This window comes from Homalodisca vitripennis, chromosome 2 (assembly GCF_021130785.1).
Source record: "Homalodisca vitripennis isolate AUS2020 chromosome 2, UT_GWSS_2.1, whole genome shotgun sequence".
Taxonomy (NCBI): domain Eukaryota; kingdom Metazoa; phylum Arthropoda; class Insecta; order Hemiptera; family Cicadellidae; genus Homalodisca; species Homalodisca vitripennis.
In genome coordinates this window covers 67397631-67416702 of record NC_060208.1, presented here as the reverse complement: position 1 = coordinate 67416702, position 19072 = coordinate 67397631, and positions in this window count along the sequence as shown.

The window sequence follows — 19072 nt, the reverse complement described above, 5'->3', positions numbered from 1 at the left end:
TGTAACAAATTTTAAATTCGCACTTGTAATAAAAATTAAACTTTCTATAAATACTTTGCACTTTGGTCAACTGTTTATTATTGTCAAAGATGAGAGTAAGGAATCTTTGAATCTTTCACGGTGGATGCTATAAAATATTATCAGGGTTATCTAACGCATTACAAGTTTTACCTGTGAATATAAAATTACTGTCTGTAACAAAATAACTTAGTAATTTTGTGTCATTTCGTTTGTCTTCTTTAGTAAATCCATACAGTTTGCGTAAAAAAAAATAAAAGTTTTCCATAAGTTTTTGCAACAATTACATGTTTTGACAAGTACTAAAGAAAGATTTAAATACTTGGCCAAATATTAATTTAGTTATTAGATAATAATGTAATTGGTACAAGTTTGACATTCGCACTTGTAATAAAAATTAAACTTTCTATAAATACTTTGCGCTTTGGTCAACTGTTTATTATTGTCAAAGATGAGAGTAAGGAATCTTTGAATCTTTCACGGTGGATGCTATAAAATATTATCAGGGTTATCTAACGCATTACAAGTTTTACCTGTGAATATAAAATTACTGTCTGTAACAAAATAACTTAGTAATTTTGTGTCATTTCGTTTGTTTTCTTTAGTAAATCCATACAGTTTGCGTGAAAAAAAAATAAAAGTTTTCCATAAGTTTTTGCAACAATTACATGTTTTGACAAGTACTAAAGAAAGATTTAAATACTTGGCCAAATATTAATTTAGTTATTAGATAATAATGTAATTGGTACAAGTTTGACATTCGCACTTGTAATAAAAATTAAACTTTCTATAAATACTTTGCGCTTTGGTCAACTGTTTATTATTGTCAAAGATGAGAGTAAGGAATCTTTGAATCTTTCACGGTGGATGCTATAAAATATTATCAGGGTTATCTAACGCATTACAAGTTTAACCTGTGAATATAAAATTACTGTCTGTAACAAAATAACTTAGTAATTTTGTGTCATTTCGTTTGTCTTCTTTAGTAAATCCATACAGTTTGCGTGAAAAAAATAAAAGTTTTCCATAAGTTTTTGCAACAGTTACATGTTTTGACAAGTACTAAGGGAAGATTTAAATATTTGGCCAAATATTAAATTTTGTTATTAGATAATATAATTAATATAATCTTAATAGATATGCGATATCCGTATAATAAATTCTGATAAAATGTCTTCGTTTGAAATTGCTTTACTAAATTAAAGTATATTTATTGTGTTAGATGTAAATGGTACAATAAGGTGAATAAAAGCACGAAACATTTATAGAATGCTTATAGCCTGGTGAACGATGGAATGAATCTAAGACTGGGCTAAGCATTGATATACAGCAGAGCCAAAGTATTTGTCATGTTAAGGTAACATTACCATTTTTGAATGTAGCAGTGAAAAAACAGTTATACATGATTAAATTATCTTAAAAGTGTATAAAATAGTATGACTACTAGCTAAATTATATAACGTTTACTACATGACGTGGCAGGGGAATGTCGTGGAGATCCGATTATTGAAAGCTTGTCAACTGAACTTTACAGTTTAATTTAACTATTTATAGTGTTTCACATTTTCACATATGTTAACAATAAAATAAAAATGTTCATACAGTTGAACTGAATCACACACACACACACACACACACACACACACACACACACACACACACACACACACACACACACACACACACACACACACACACACACACACACACACACACACACACACACACACACACACACACACACACACACACAACACACACACACACACACACACACACACACACACACACACACACACACACACACACACACACACACACACACACACACACACACACACACACACACACACACCACACACACACACACACACACACACACACACACACACACACACACACACACACACACACACACACACACACACACACACACACACACACACACACACACACACACACACACACACATATATTTATTTATTTGAGTGAGTTTCAAACGTAATAAGTGAAATTTATGAAAATAAGAACAAATGTGGATTTTCTAGAAATTTGCCTTTTACAGTATATGACTGTAATTATATATTTTTTCTATTTTTTATGTTTTCTTTTTTTATACATTTTTACATTTTCGTAATTTTGTTGATTTAGTTACCTTAACTTTTAAATCATTTTGAAATTAAACCGATTACATGACAAAAGTCTGTATATAAAATCAAATATTACCTAAATTTGCCATAACTCTTCCGTTCCTACATAGTTCGGTTCTAAAATAATGTTTCCTTTAATTATTTATTTGCCTCCATCAGTATTATTATTTAATAATTTGCTAGTACACATATTCACAAATATTACTATTTTAATCGTTGGAAGGTATGAAATATATATTTTACTGTTATAAATTATCTATATTAATGAAAGGCAATCTATAAACACTATATGTTCTTAGTGTTTATGGACTAACTTCATATAAATGGTACAAATGGATTCAGCATATTTTTTGGAGTTATGAATATTGACACACTTTATCTGTTAAAAGTTAAATAGATTTAGCATATATAAAGTTTTCAATTTTTAAAAACGTTTATAAAAGATAATTGATTAAAAATATGCTGTAAATGCCGTATATTAAGTGAATTAAAGTAATTTTTATTTCCTTCATTGAGATTTTTCCCATAATGCAGACAATTGATTATTATTTCTTCCTTCGGATCTTTTTTTTAGATAGGGAGTGATTAGTGTAGATTCAATGAAAGCTATTATTTTAACTATTATAAAACTGGAAATTTTAAATTTCAATTCTTTTTTAGGATCCTTTTTATTAATCAATTTTGGTTTAAAGGTGTTTCATTTCTCTGTTATGTTTTTAATGGTGTGCACTCATGTTCAGAAACCCTTTGATTTTTATGTTTTTGTTATATTTGATTATAGGTCGAGTGAAATATCACTTGTGTTTGTGTTGTTCTTTTACAAATCACCTCGTTATTTTACCAAGTTTAAGAACATTCTTTGGATACTACAGATTTTAAAGCTGTACTCACGTTAAGAACGTAGTCAGGATTTCTTGATAAGTGAATAAGGTGTATAATAAAGTAAGCGTTTATTAAAAAATTAGACTTTGAGAATATTTATATCTTAGGAGTTACTTTAAAGACAAATTTTTTGATTATAATTTAATATAAAAGATTAAAATGTTCCAAGAACAGTAATAGATAGAATACTCGAATTGGCCATGCATATATCGTATTTTTTACACACATCGCTTGGCGATGGTGTATATTTTACAGTGTTATTACTGCTAACAAAAGCGTTTGTTTCCAGAATATGAAAGTTCTGCGTTATTCGGAAATTTCCCTTGAGAATGCCTTTTACTGTATTGAATAACCAGCTCACAAGAACTTAATTTTTTATGACCGCAGCTTTCTTTTCATTGATAAAGCAGAACATAGAAACATCATACAAATCTGTAATGTCATTTTTTTATTTACTATTGTATACTTTAATGATATGTTCAACATTACCAAAATCATTACTATAGTTATTATTATTATTAATATTTCTGTAATATTAGTAGTTACTTAGTAGCATTTAATTATGCATTTATTTTATTTTATTACATTCCAACGGCAAACAAGCCAAAGTACAAGTGGGTAGTATACATATAAAATATTTAAATATCAACTGAAAGAAAGAAACAATAACAGTGATAACAATCTAACAAAAACAACAACATAAATTATTAAATATAACAATTAATAATACAAGTAATAGTAACAACAAAACAGCATAATAGATAACAACAAAGCAGTAAACTATTCAGAAACACAACAATCAATATGAGGGGTAACAAGCATAAAAATGAAATAAATTACCATACAACATGTGAAGGTTAGTAATTGTGTTTCTACTCAGGATCGCGGAGGGATGCCAGCACCCGGATGGTCGAAGCACTGTCGTGAAAAAGATCGACAAGGTGGCAGAAGTTATTTCCCAGCCTCATCATTCGGGCGAGGGGACCATGAAAGTCATAATCACGCCGAGAGTCATTAATCAATATTGTAACTTTAAGATATTTAAACCTAATTAAAAACACTTTAATCTAAAAAACGTGTTTCACTAATACTAATAACTCTTAATTGGACTAAAATTATGTTCTGATTTACTTATTTAATTTTATGATTATTTGAAAATTCCGTGCATTGTTGCATATATTATTGTTGTATTTTTATGCTGAAAAAGAGTCATTTATCTAACTGATACTTTAAAGTGTGAAATTTGAACATATAAAACAAACTAATAAAAAAAACCAAAACTTCCCTTGTGGAAAGGAGATCAGCAATACGTCAAGAGATTTCTACTAGAGTCCGTTGAAGAGTTTACTTACTTGGACCAGTTACGCCGATAGATCTTACATGAAAAATGCACTTAGGTCCACTTGCTGGAAAATACATTAAAACCATTTTCATCCCAAGAGCAACGATATTTACATTGACACGCCTTCTCGTGTCATATCTTCCAAGGAGATTCTTCGATGCTCTTCCAGGGAATTCCCAACCTACTGCTTATTCCCCAAATCCATCCTTATATGATCCTAAAAGCCTTAGAGTTCGAAATTTCCCGCGCCATCCCTTCCTGTTACTGCGTATCACTTCGGTGTCCTGAGAGTAAAGGGGTTGAATTGACTAATGCAGCGGTTCTCAAACTTTTTACTTCGAGCCCCACTGCATAATCCAACTGGTAGCCGTGCCCCCTACATGTAAGCGTACTATATAAATGAGTCTCTTTTGAAAATTTACAGTCAACTTGTATTTGCTTGGTTTTCAACATTTTATGCATAATATATTAGAGCCTAATGGGGCAATAGGTTTAATCGTAATCAAACAATAAGTTCTATATAAACAATTACAATTTATTATTTATTTATTTTAGCTACTAAAGTACATAATTTTTATGTATAACTGAAAGTAATAATTGTAAAGTAATAATAATACAAAGAGCTTCAATGTGAAGGATGTGCTTGTTTTCTCTTTGCGCATAGTTTGTCAAAACGCGGTGTTAATTTTGATAACGCTACAGAAAACTAGTTTAGTTAAGGTCAAATGCAGTCTTGAGCGATATTTACTCTTCATGGCAGCTAGAGTAGAAAACCCGGTTTCACAAGGATAAGTGGTGGCGAATGGAGTGAGTATTTCCAATGCCTTTTCACTCAAAATTGGGAGTTCCTTATGTGCACGAATCCAGAAGAATGTGAGAGAAGATTCTTTAAACTTACTTCAAGCTTAGTATCACCCTGGAGGTCAATGAGATTTTCTTTTTGTTATCATGTTGAGGAGCACTCATGGACGGATGGTTTGAACGGGTTTTGAATCCATACCAAACCATCCGCATCAAAATATTTTTTTACGAAATTTGAGGACTGCTAAGGGTTAAAGAAAGAATTTCTTTGAATTCGTTAAAATAGTTTTGAGATCTATTTCTTAAATAATAATTTTAAGATTAGGAAATAGCTCAATATTGTCACTTTTCAGACCGCTTTCGTATAAACTTAACTTCTTTGCAAAGCTGTTTACCTTTTCAGTCCACTGCACGCTGTAAAGACTTGTTTAGTACATTTTTTCTCGAATATACCTGCCATGTACGCTTGTCGAAGCAACAAGAAAGTGTCTAAGTCAGTGAAAAACTTTTAGTTTTGTGGTTTTCGTCAAGCAAATGCAAGACTTCATGTCTAAACTCAAATACTCTTGTAGTGTCAGCTGGTCAGCTGATTTAAAAATATAATTTATTTTAGTATTGTAAAAGATATAGACCACCTGTTTTGTTTTGGTTATTATTATAAAGTTAGTTATCATTCTCTCTCTGTAAATATAATACTATTATTTTGACTAATGACATATCTTTAATTTCTTAATTAGGGAATTATTTAGTAACATATCATTCCCTATATTGGTGACCCCGAAAAAAAAGGACAAATTATTCAAGACCCGCTTTTATTCACATTTAATGGAAGATTTGCAAAGGCAAAACGACATTTTGCAGACTCAAGTTGAAGATTTGCAACGTCATCTTCAAGGTCAGCAAGAAAACAATGCTGAAGAGATTTACCATCCTGCTAACCAGGACAATGAACATGCGGAACCTGATATACAAACTGCAGACTCTCCCCAACGTGTCGTCAATCGGGTAAGTGTCAAACTTCCACCCTTTTGGCCCGAAGATGTGGAAAAACTATGGTTTGCACAAGTCGAAGCTCAGTTTACCATCGCCCATGTTACACAGGAGAATTACAAGATTTGCATACGCTGTAAGTCAGCTAGAAGGTCGCTACGCTCATGAGGTAAGGGATTATAATTAAAGCTCCTCCTGTAGCCAAACCCTTACACGCGTCTTAAAACCGAACTTATCCAAAGGCTCTCTCTCAGTACCAATCAACGACTAAAAACAATTCTGACGGAGGAAGAAATGGGATCTCGTAAACCATCTCAATTCCTTCGTCATCTACTATCACTTTCCGGTAACACTCCAGTACATGAGGATCTTATTCGTCAACTATGGATCACTCGCCTACCATGCCAAGTTCCAAGCAATACTGCAGGCATAACCTCAAGAAACAGTCACTAGAGCAACTAGCTCATGTCGCTGACAAGATATTTGAGGTAAGCCCATCAATCCCTTTGAGTACAGTTCAAAGCACCGCAACTCCGAATGTAAGTGTATTTACTTTGCCATCTACAGTCTGTTCTCTCAACCGTAAAACTTTAAATATTGACTCAGAACTCACCTTGGTCATAAAGGAATTGACGGATAGGATTTCTCAGATCGAGACAGCACTCTCAGCTCATCATCCTGGATCTCGCTCAGACTTACACGGCCAGGATGGTTCTAAATCATTATCTAGCTCCTCCGATATATGTTGGTATCATTTTTAAATATGGTAAAAAAGCTAATAAATGTATCAAGCCATGTAAAATTTTCTTTAAACTCCAACAGCAGTCAATAATGGCGTCTACTGGCTGCTTCAACTGGAGGACGACGCCTTCTCATCAGTGACCGGGGTTACTGGTACTAAATTTCTCATAGACACTTCTAATCCTTCACTCCGACCATTTGTACCTGCTCCTCTCAGACGACTGGTTTTTGACTCTCTACACAACTTAAGTCATCCCGGCATCAAAGCTTCAGCTCGCCTCATATCTCAACGTTTTGTTTGGCCTAATATTCAGGGAGATTGCCGCACTTGGGCCCAAACTTGTCAGCTCTGCCCAACGTGCCAAAGTTTCACGCCACGTTCACAGTCCACTTGGAACAGTCAATCCACCATCTGCTCGTTTTCGTCACATTCATGTAGACATAATTGGACCACTCCCACCAGCTGGCCCGTACCGATACTGTTTGACCGCTATTGACAGGTTTACCAGATGGCCAGAAGTTCACCCACTTCAGCAAATCACTGCTGAGGAAGTCGCCGAAGCTTTGGTGAACTGTTGGATATCACGTTTTGGATGCCCAGAACGTATCACAAACGGATCAAGGTCGTCAATTCGAATCTGGACTTTTTCAAACGTCTTACCTCTACATTTGGGATTGAACGTCTTCGGACCACCAGTTATCCACCCACAAGCCAATGGTATGGTCGAACGTTTTCACCGTCATCTAAAAGCGGCCATCATCTGTCACCCGGAATCAAGCTGGCTCCAAGCCCTCCCTCTAGTTCTGCTTGGTATCCGAAAACGTATACAGAGAAGATTTAACAACGTCCTCTGCTGAAATAGTATACTGAGAACCCTTAACGTCTACCTGGATCACTCCTTGCCAGCCCTCCGGGGTTGGGACGCAGTGAATACATCTCTGACCTTGTTGTCAGGCTGCAAACGTCAAAACATCTCGCCTTCAACCTGTCTCTGGCTCAGCTCACAGCAAACCTCAGACATTTGTCTTCCAGGAATTATCAACATGCACTCATGTTTTCTTACGTGACGATACTGTGCGTCGACCCCTGCAACCTCCCTACAGCGGACCTCACAAAGTGCTCAGCCGTGACGACAAAAATATGACCATCCAGATAGCAGATAGAAGCTCTAAAGTGAGCATTGACAGAGTGAAGCCTGCTTACATTTCTACCTGACCCTTCCCCACAGCCTCAACCAAGAAGCGCCCACACACCGGCACACAGCATCGATACACCTGCTGCAGACCCGGACAACGCAACACCCAGAGTGCGCTACCAGATTAGGTCGCAATGTGCGTTTACGGCTTGCTCCCTGACTTCCAGTCTCTCCCTAGGGGGCTCATGTAGTGTCAGCTGGTCAGCTGATTTAAAAAATATAATTTATTTTAGTATTGTAAAAGATATAGACCACCTGTTTTGTTTTGGTTATTATTATACAGTTAGTTATTATTCTCTCTCTGTAAATATAATACTATTATTTTGACTAATTACATATCTTTAATTTCTTAATTAGGGAATTATTTAGTAATTTAGTATTCCCTATACTCTGGTCAAAACCTTGCAGCCTCCTCTCGACAACCGGCGAGTTTCAATATGAAACACTGCAACTGTTAGTCCTGAGCCTATATCTTCACAGAGAATATTAAAAACTCGAGACTTAATATTTCAACTGAACAGTCAATATCATTAAAGTATGCTCTTTAATGACATTGACTGTTCTAACGACAACGTGTTTTTTCAAGTTTCATGAAGTTCAGGGGTCATACATTTTTCTGTTAAAGCGTCTCTATAAATTATGCAGTGTGTCTGTCTAGCTTCTGGAGCTACCTTTTTGATCAAACCTCGAATTCTAGTGTACTTTCCTGATATAGATCGAGCTCCATCTATGTAAATTCCTGTACATTTGACCCAAGATACGTCACAATCCTGAAAATATCATTATCAATAATTCGGAAAAAAACGATTTCACCAGTGGCATCGGCTGATAACGTCTCACAAAAAAGCAACTCTTCCCGCATCGCATAACCATCGACGAATCTGACATATATTAAATAAGCAACTATAAGAAGATTATTTTGTCACAAGCTTCATCAACTTGTATGGCAAAATAAGAATGTTTTACATTTTCCATCAATTGCGCGTGAAAAATCTTCCTAAATGTTATCTAAACGTTTTGATACATTGTCAAAACTATTGACCAATAGATTCTCTAAACCTAGTTAAAACCATATCAATTGCTTCTGGTAGTATCAGGTCTTCTCCAATAGTGTGAAGTTTTGTCTTCTGAGCGATTCTGTGAGACTTGGACTTGGAGAACGAGTGGTTATACTTGCTGTGTCGCCCGGGTCCTCATTTTGACCTTAACTGTCACTGACGCCACTACTCGTACCTTCCTTAACTGATGCGTCTCCACTTCTACCACTTGTTACAGTTACAAGAAATCTTTTCATTTCGATGTAAATATATACACTTGTACTCAAAAAGCTTACGCAAAACCAAAGTATCTATGACAATAACCATAAAACATGGAGATGTGCTACGTTCAAAACATGGAACCACACTACCTGCACTAGACGTAGCACATTGGAGGTAGGAGTGGGAGTGAGGATGGTTTCGGAAAAAGTCCGGAGCCGATCGGTCACGATCGAACTTCACGAGTAATTGGGAAACCACAACAAGTTGGTGTACATTTACAGTATTTTACTGCCGATAAACTAAGAAAACTAAAATATTCGGTACTATTGCGACGATGACTAAAACTTATACGTACACTTTTTGTAATTTAAAAAGTAAAAATTTGATTTATTATTTTTTAAGTAAATTACATTAATTTTTCAAACAAGCAATGCCCCCCCCCTGAACCTTCATTGCGCCCCCCTTTAGGGGTCGTGCCCCACACTCTGAGAACCTCTGGGCTAATGCATATCTTACAGGATGTTATACATTAGTTACACCCACCTGGGGGCCTAATTGATTTCTAATTTGCATACCGAGAATTTTTTTAGATCATTGAGAATGTGAATGTGAGTTCATGAATTGTGAAAAATATCAGGTTTATATCGTATTAGGAAGTGGGGTGGACTTGCATACTGAGTAAGTCAGTACCAGAGGAGGATACAAAGGGTGAATTACTTGAAGGTACTTAACCAAATACAGTAATATTTATCAGCAGAAAAGTCGATCAGAGTGCTTAATTCATCCACGGTATAATCTAGGCATACCAGTGAGGTTTTCAGGTAGAGGGTAAAATTACCGAGGGTTAAAAGAATACGGGGTTTTTGGATGGAGTTCTGTCTTTTATGAGAACAAATAAATCATATGTTAAATATTTAGAGGTGTTTATCTGCCGGAGTTGAAATTTCTTAAGAAATTAAAATAATTGCATTATACTATCCAAGATAGTGAATTTTATGTTTTATTTTGTTTATGCCGAATTTATTTATTCTCCCTTCCCCCATAAATGTGTTAAAGCGTCCTGTACAATACTGAGTTATGATTGATATAACACTGTATCATATGTCACTGCTAATATGTATGATTTTATAAAAAAAAAAAAAAATAAGCTTGTTACTGTACCTATAAAGAAGTTTTATTTTTCCACTAAGAACATCTTTCAATAGCCATTCATTTTATTGGTGAAAAATAAGGTTCATAATTTTGTTTAATAGGTTTAAAGAACATTGTTTAATGCAGGATACAATTTTACCTTGTATATAGTTAAATAATAGACCTTACAAATGTCACAGGTTGCACAACTAGAAAATAATTAATACTGTTTTCTTGTCTGTACAGTATACCTGGTTCAATATACTCAGTAATACTATACAGTAAGGTAGCACAAAACATTTCAAGAGTAAATCAAATATCACTACAGCAATCATATGCACTCCTGATATGACCCTTTTTAGTGAATATTTTAATTAATAACCTCGAAACTAGCTCTTTGTCGTTTGTATACCATATTATGTGATTTATAAGACGCGTTTAACATGATTAATTACTAACTTCACTTCTCTATGAAATAAAATTCGTATAGCACTAAACTATACTCTATTTATTATTGAATACAGTTTTTATTTACTCTACTATTGCATGAAATGTGTGCTAATTACTAAATACTTATTTTTAAAATATTTATGCCATATGAAGAGGAAAAGTTCGGTTTGATAGCAGAGACAAGTGATGAAGGTGAAAAGGTCATCGGTCACAAAGAGTTTTAAATATTAACCTTTTTGAAGCCATTATATTCTGAATGTAAATGTATGTTTGGTTAGAAAAAACTATTAACGATGAATAGGCATATAAAAAATTAGGAATATTATTGTTTTAAGTGTTAATTAAATCTGTATAAAGTTATTTTTGAGCTGAATAATAGCTTGTTGGGAGAAAGATTAATATTAGTCAATGAAAATTATAATAAAATCTATAACTATAACTATTCTCCATGTTGTTTAGTTTTGAAAATGTGGTTTTTGTCATTATATTTCACGTGAATTAAACATGAGTGTCTGCTACAATTTTACAGCATATATCCTGACTACAAAATAATCTACGTTTTACTTCACTGGCATTGGTAATAAAATAAAAATTATATAACTTACACCAAGTTTTTGAAGTAAATGATATTAATTTAACTAATATATAAATAATAATTAAACTAAGAACATTCTTTGTTTTAATTGACTCTGACGTCAATATATATTTATATATATATATTTTAAACTAATATTAAGTACTAGTCTAATAAAAGGTTCGAAGGATTTCCATTTACTTTACATAAAAACGTTGCAGTATTGCTCCTTACCTCATGTAAAATAAGTCACATAGAAGAATCAAATTTAAGTTACAGATGGGAGTACTTATTAGTTATCATATAAAAGAAATCCCCACTCTATTGTGTTAAATAATGTTTATGCCCTTTATAGTGGACATTGTTTGTAACGTACTCACGTCTAATGAATTTCCTTTTGGCAAGAGAAAATTTCCAATGCGACTCGACTTTTTTTAGTACCCGAAGGAATGTAACGACATATGAGGATAAAAACCCTAGTTTATGAATAGTTGATCCTTAAAATCTTAACTACCTGTATCGTAATGATACGTAAAAGTAATTACATATGTTCATGCTGTTATGGAACGCTGTGGCTTTGGAGTAAGATAGCATGTATTATTTACCGTATTATCCTTCGGTTTCGTTGCAAATTGTGACTGGTTCATGAGGAAAACTATTTTGGAAAATCAACTGTTATTAGGTGTATTGAAGGAATTAAGAAAATGTCTGGTGATCTCAATAAAATTTGAATTACCGAAATGAAGCTCTATTGATAAATTCCCATTAAGAAGTTAACAACATATTATGGCCCTTACAATGTTGACATAAGTAATTGACTAGCCTACAAAACAATTTTTAATCATTTCCAAAATCAGATTTGTGTTTGTTTGTGAATGCTATACAGTACAAGCTAAAATTTTCAAAATATTTTCTTCATATGTTTAAATTTTCATTTTTGAATGAAATAGAGTACTATAACTAACAAAATATGATTGGAAAGAAAGGATTTAGTGATTTTAATTTAATAAAATATAAATATAAGAATTTATTCCTATAATAACATTATTTACTAAGTTTACACCTTTAAGTTCCTTGAAAAAGAACATTAAATGTACAATGCTACAAAGCTTTTTATAAGATATGGTGTAGTTGAAAAGTATAAAACTACAGCTGATTTTGAACTGATAACAATGTCACTACTCAATAAATATTTACGAATATTACAGTATTTACAATAAGTGATGATGCTGTCGGTTATATTATTAAGTAGAAATGATCTATTTTGATATTATTTTACAAAATATGTACACCTTATAATAAAAAAGTTTACTCTGAAAGTTGATGTTATACTGTTGGTTATTGTTACCACATACAGAAAGATGAATTCAGAAACTGCTCATATAAAAACATAAATAACATTCAAATGCTGTATATCCAATCATATAGCTCTGCTCGTACTCCATGTTTCTAAATAAATTATTTATTCATAAAAATAATTTTATATTTTTAAATTTGAGGAATTTGTTATAATTGTAAAACTTTGTCTTTTATGGTGTTGCAATAGTACACTACAGTTTTAAGTTATACAGATAATGTTTCTCATTCACACATGTTTACACACTCACTGGTTGCATAAGAAATCTCAAATCTTTACTCGTATATTATACTTTACCACTATAACTGGATAATATAACAATCTACTAGAAGAGCATATACATACATTTTAGCTATTTTATAATTTTAATCGTAAAGTTGATTGGTTTGGCCACCACTTTTAAAATGCTCTCAGGGTTTACCGTCAAGTCCATTAGGTCTCAGTCACCGCATAATTTGTTTTCAGCTTTTATGAAAGCATTTAGATTTTACAGTCTTACTAACTATTTATTTTGTTACTAATTAATTACTTTAGTTTAAGTTCTATATGACTTATATCTCGAACTTTATAAGATTTAGTTAATTAATTTTTAGTTTAGTGTCTAAATAGTTGCTTATTACCATAAGCATGGTTGGGCTTAGCCAAATAGAAAGTTTAACACTTCATGTTTCTTACAGAAGTTTATCAACAAGGATTCGTTGGTGTGGGAGTGGCGGCGACTCACTTTTTTCTTAGTTTTTCCTCGGCTGTAGACGCTAGTTAATTGCTACACAGAAACTAGTGCTATTCAAGATATATGCTGTTAAATAACGGATTATTACTCTTAACGTCCAAATAAATATCAGCTGAAATAATTAAGTTATTACGATTTATGTTTACTTTAATTATTTGGAGTAACGTTTTCATTACTAATATTCTGTTAGTGCTATTTATACACATTATCAGTTATTCAAATTTTTATTCTGTATCTTGCAAATCACGTACTTTGGGTTTATAAACTATATATCCCAGTACTCTTATCTTAAAAACACAATTCATATTGTACAGCGACGCAAGAAAGTATATTTAAAAAAATTGTGATTAAATTAATTAATTGAAATATTTAGGAATGTTGAGCATTTATTTCCTGACCAATTATAACTCTTTAAAATTTTTTTGGTTCTCTATGTTACGTTATATACTTTTTCATTTTAAAAGTCCTCCCCGTGTTCACGTTTTTTAATTATATGATCTCATGAGTCAGCATATACTGTTCTAAATAACGTATGCGAACATGGAGGCCTAAACTCGTCAACATGACCACCCAACAGTTAGAGACAATCAGCTATGTACCTATGTGGCATGATTAATACTCAATACACGATCACCACCTGTCAATCCTGCCATTGCTCCAGGCCACCGTATTATAGTGCCAATGTCTGAGTAGCCTGACTACTACAGGAAATACAGACGTTAATCAAAATACCATTTTATACTTCTGTTCATAATATGACCTGATTTATGATAAAGATATCATATATCATAATAAACATTTATTTGCTGACATAAATACCCATATTCCATGTATAAACACGCATTATTATGTATATGCACACTTCCTGATTGGTACTGATTAATAACTGAAAATATAATTTAGTATGGATAAGGTGTTCTGTTTCTTTAAGAACTGTCATAAGATTCACGCACTGTTAATAAATTTTTTGTTCAATTGGCGAAAGTGTTTTGATTTTGTTACAATAATTTATATTATAAGCATAATTTATAATTTTTACAGATGATCATATTTTAATGTTTTGTTTTGCATTTTTGTTGTTTTCTTCGAAATAAATAAAAATAATATATTTTCTATTTTTAATGTTATTAAAAGTTTATTGTAATGGTATTAAAGGTTATTTTTATTTCAATAATACAAATAGAACTTCATTATTTTCAGGTTCTATCTTTTAACCCACCACAACTATTCTTTAAAATAGGTGTAAATACTTTTAGTACTAATAATGCAGAAGGGATAGAAATCATAACCTTTTATTTACAAATACAATAGGGCTAATCTCAAGAAAATTTATTCAATTTTCATGAAAAAATACTGAAAGAAAAAATCCAATATCCATGAAGTAGTTAGGGTATTTCTTTATAACATAAGGCGATGCAAAATGTTGTAATCCTGTTGTTCTTTCAAATCATCGATAATAATAAACATGAATTTATTATAAGAACGGATATGGAACCAGTAGACAGATCAATGGACTTAAAATCTTCAAGTTAACTCTAGTTTGATCAGGTTAATCAAGCAACCCATCCATCTGACGTATGTGCACAAATAAAGAGAAGAAGACCAATGCCTTCTCTCAGGGGATTTCTCTTAATGCGCCTACTATTTATAGCTAAAGCTGGTTAAAATTTCTACTCTGCTTCAAAATCTTTAGAAAGACTCATTTCTCAGTATTGGTGAAAAGCATCCTCCAAAATAACATTATAATTCAATTAAACAGACTCACTAATTTATTGTCAGCGATTTCACCTATGTTTTTTTCTAGTATTCAAAGTAAAGGTGACTAATTTTAGAATCGGATAAGGAAAACATTTTTAACTTGTAATATTCTATCTAACATAAACTACTCCCTCAGTAACGAATACATGGATTGAAACAATTCCTTGTTTAAGGTGGGTGGATATGATGGATGGATTGTGAAGGAAGCAAGTTTTTGATGAACATTTGCCATTGCTGTGATTGATTTTTATTTTATCCTAGATTGTAGTTATGTGTTAGGTTAGTTGTCCACCTAGAGATCAGATAGCAGATCTCGTAACATGTGTTATTGATTTATTGTATCACCGAACAATGGCAAATACCTAGAAATATATCCTGTTTCCTTCAATATCAAACTTGTTAGAAATTTGCTATCTATTATGTTAAAGCAAATTTAAAACCCTGATATAAAACAATAAATTGAACCTTTACCCATAAATGTAATAAGAAAAAGCTCTGGAAATCATAACTGGGACTGAACTCAGGACCAAGGACGAACTCAGAGCTATACTGTGGAAAAAATAAATCTGTTAATATTATACCATCCGAAAAAGGAAACGCTAGTGTGCATAGTAAGACATAAAGAGGAAATTACGGAACTAATTTTATTGGACCTTATCATTTATTATATCATGTTTTGGCCTAAAATAATATGTTAGAATTGTTTATTAATTTTGTTTACAAAACTGTGTGGACTTAGAGCACTGCATATTAATTAGTATTAAATATGGCCTTCATTTATATAAGGATAGTCAAATTTTAAATTGATTTCACATATTTTTAGTTTTGAACACGCAAATACAATATTTAGCCTGACTTATACTTTTAATTAGTATTTTCAGTTGACTAATCAAGAGCCTTTCATAGGGTGAAGGAATGCTAGCTACTCAAAAACAAAGTTTTGTAAAGGAAATAAATCTTAATTTATGCTCTAAAATATCGCATATTTCCAATACTTTTCATTTTACAAGACCTAAAGATAAGTCTGTAACAAATTATGAACAAAGACGTATACATTTTCTGTCCATATTAATTAATCACTAAATACATATTTCTATCCATTTATATATTCCATATTCCAGCGTTAGCTGACGAAGTGCACTTCACTTCAGTCACTTATTGAGGTAAACCCGCGAGTGAAAGAGATCAAAGCCAGTTATAGATTGTCACATAAAAACCACACCGCTGCTAATGGAGTGACCTTTATCCTTTGTCGCCTTTAACCGAGCTCTGACTGGACAGATAGTCAATAGTAACGTAGCCGTCACTGTCGTGCTCAGTTAATGTGCATTTGTACAGTTTCATTACTAGTTGACCTGACAGATGTCGCGTCTCTCTGTCAAGAGCTATTGAACTGTAAATAAATTATTGTTCTAGCGATTGTACTTACACGATGCTCAACTGCAAAACTGAATGTTTAGTTACCTGTAAGTGACTTTAACATACGACTCTTGACAAAGTATGATGGCATATTATTATTATCATGATCATCACATGAGTCATATGTTTACATCGTGATCAATTCTACGAATTAAAACGAAATCACGGGCTTCCACATTTTCTCCAACTCTAATAATGAGGACTTCTTCAATTGTTGGTGTATGTTTAGTATGTTGGCCCTCAGTAGTTATGTTATGAGACACCAAATACAGTGTAGTTTTGAGCAGTATAATCACTGGATTGCATTGATGAAAGAAATTCTTTAGTTCTATGTTACATATTTTCAGTGAACTATTTTTACAAGGCAGGTACATTCTTGTGTTGCATAGCTCTTGAAATATATTTGCAGGAATTTAGACTACATGTAAAACTGCATTTGAATATTGTCCCAAATTACTGGCATTCTGCTGTTAAATGGTTATTTGGAAGCAATGTTTATATATATATATATATATATATATATATATATATATATATTTACGTTTATCTGAAAATATATGCAATCCACCTATGCGTGCAATGGCTCTAGTGGTGGAACCGTACGGCATTGTTTTACTTTGATATTTATCCAGCACAACACAATCCAGCGGCTTTATCTTCGCATGTCAATGTCTTACGACGTGGACAGACTGAGTTCATACATCCAATAGCAACGAACTTTAACTTTAATCAATATAAACATCATAACTGAAAGCATCCTTATCGAAATATCCATTAAGGCTATGGTGAGAACCCGTTATTTCATCATATAAACAATGAGTAAATAGATTAACTCTATAGCAACATGTTAGACGTGTGCTATAAGTTATATATTACAGAAAGTTAAAAAATATATATCTTCTAAATATTAAATGTTTATAGCATAACGATAACAAATGTTCAAAGTCCTGTCATCTCCGTCAATAGTAAACTGTAAAAAAATAATTAAGTATTCTATGTGTTCACTGTTTGGGGATATGTGACATTCAAGGTACATTGATACCAAGAAACTATACATACGAGTACAAAACCTAATTGTAAACAAAACTATTGTTGCCTAGAACCAAAAGTAATGAACAGCTAGAAGTTATGTGCATTAATTTTAATGTCACTTATGTTTGACGCGAACCGCCTGGTGAGGGGTATCACCTTGCTCGTGATGGTCGTCACTTAATAGGGCAGGAAATTTCTGGTTCGGGAATTTTATTTTCAGGTGTTTGCACGAGAAAAAAACTTTTCCGGGTGGATGTTCGCCGGTTTCCGCAGTTCCTGGCGACTTTAGAGCTGTTCCTGAGGTGTCACAGGCTTCTGTTCAGCATAAGGAGTCGGGAAACGGCATCAGAGGGGCGAGTTGTTTTCCAGAGTAGGGCACTTAAATGTGAGATCAATGAACACAGGTTTCCAGGAGCTGTGTACGGTTATTGATGATTTCAAATTTGACATTCTTGGTCTCTCGGAGACGTGGTTGACTCCAGATGTTTCCTCAGATTGTTTCATTGTAGATGGCTACTCTTTATGGCGCAAGGACAGACAGGGCGCTGAGGGTCTCCCGGGAGCCGCTGGTGGGAGGAGTGGCACTCTGGTTGCAAATCATCTGCAAATGACGCAGGTTTTATTTGAACAATGTTGATAGTCGCCTAGAATATATCTGTGGCAAGTTTAGTTTGAGAAACAAGAAGCTGTGCGTGTGCGTGGTATATAAACCACCCTGTGTTATATATTCCACCCTGAGTTCTATTTTGTATTCTTTGTTTATTGATCAGATTTGGATGTTGATGATGTTGTTTTGTTTGGGTGACATTAATGTAAATCTTATGGATACTGGTAAGGGCCGATTGTAGATTCCTGAAAAACCTGTATGAATCGTTAGGGTTGGTACAACTCATAACAGAGCCCACTCGTGTCACCGAGAGCTCTTCGACATTGATCGACCATATTGTTGTGAATAAAGGTCTAGACATAGTCAAAGTTGGTTTAGTGGATACGTCCAAAATTCTTGATTCAAGACGTAAACAAATTACGGACCACCACCTGGTATATTGTGATCTCAGGTATGGCAACTATAGGCCAAAGGAGAAATTTATAACTTATCGAAATTTTTCCAATTTCGATGTGTCTTCTTTATGTTTCTTTATTGTCACGTATTGATTGGGATGATATCGAGACAAAGACCTCGGTCGAGGAAGTTAGTCAATTGTTAACTACCTACATTGTCCAACTGCTTGACACCTG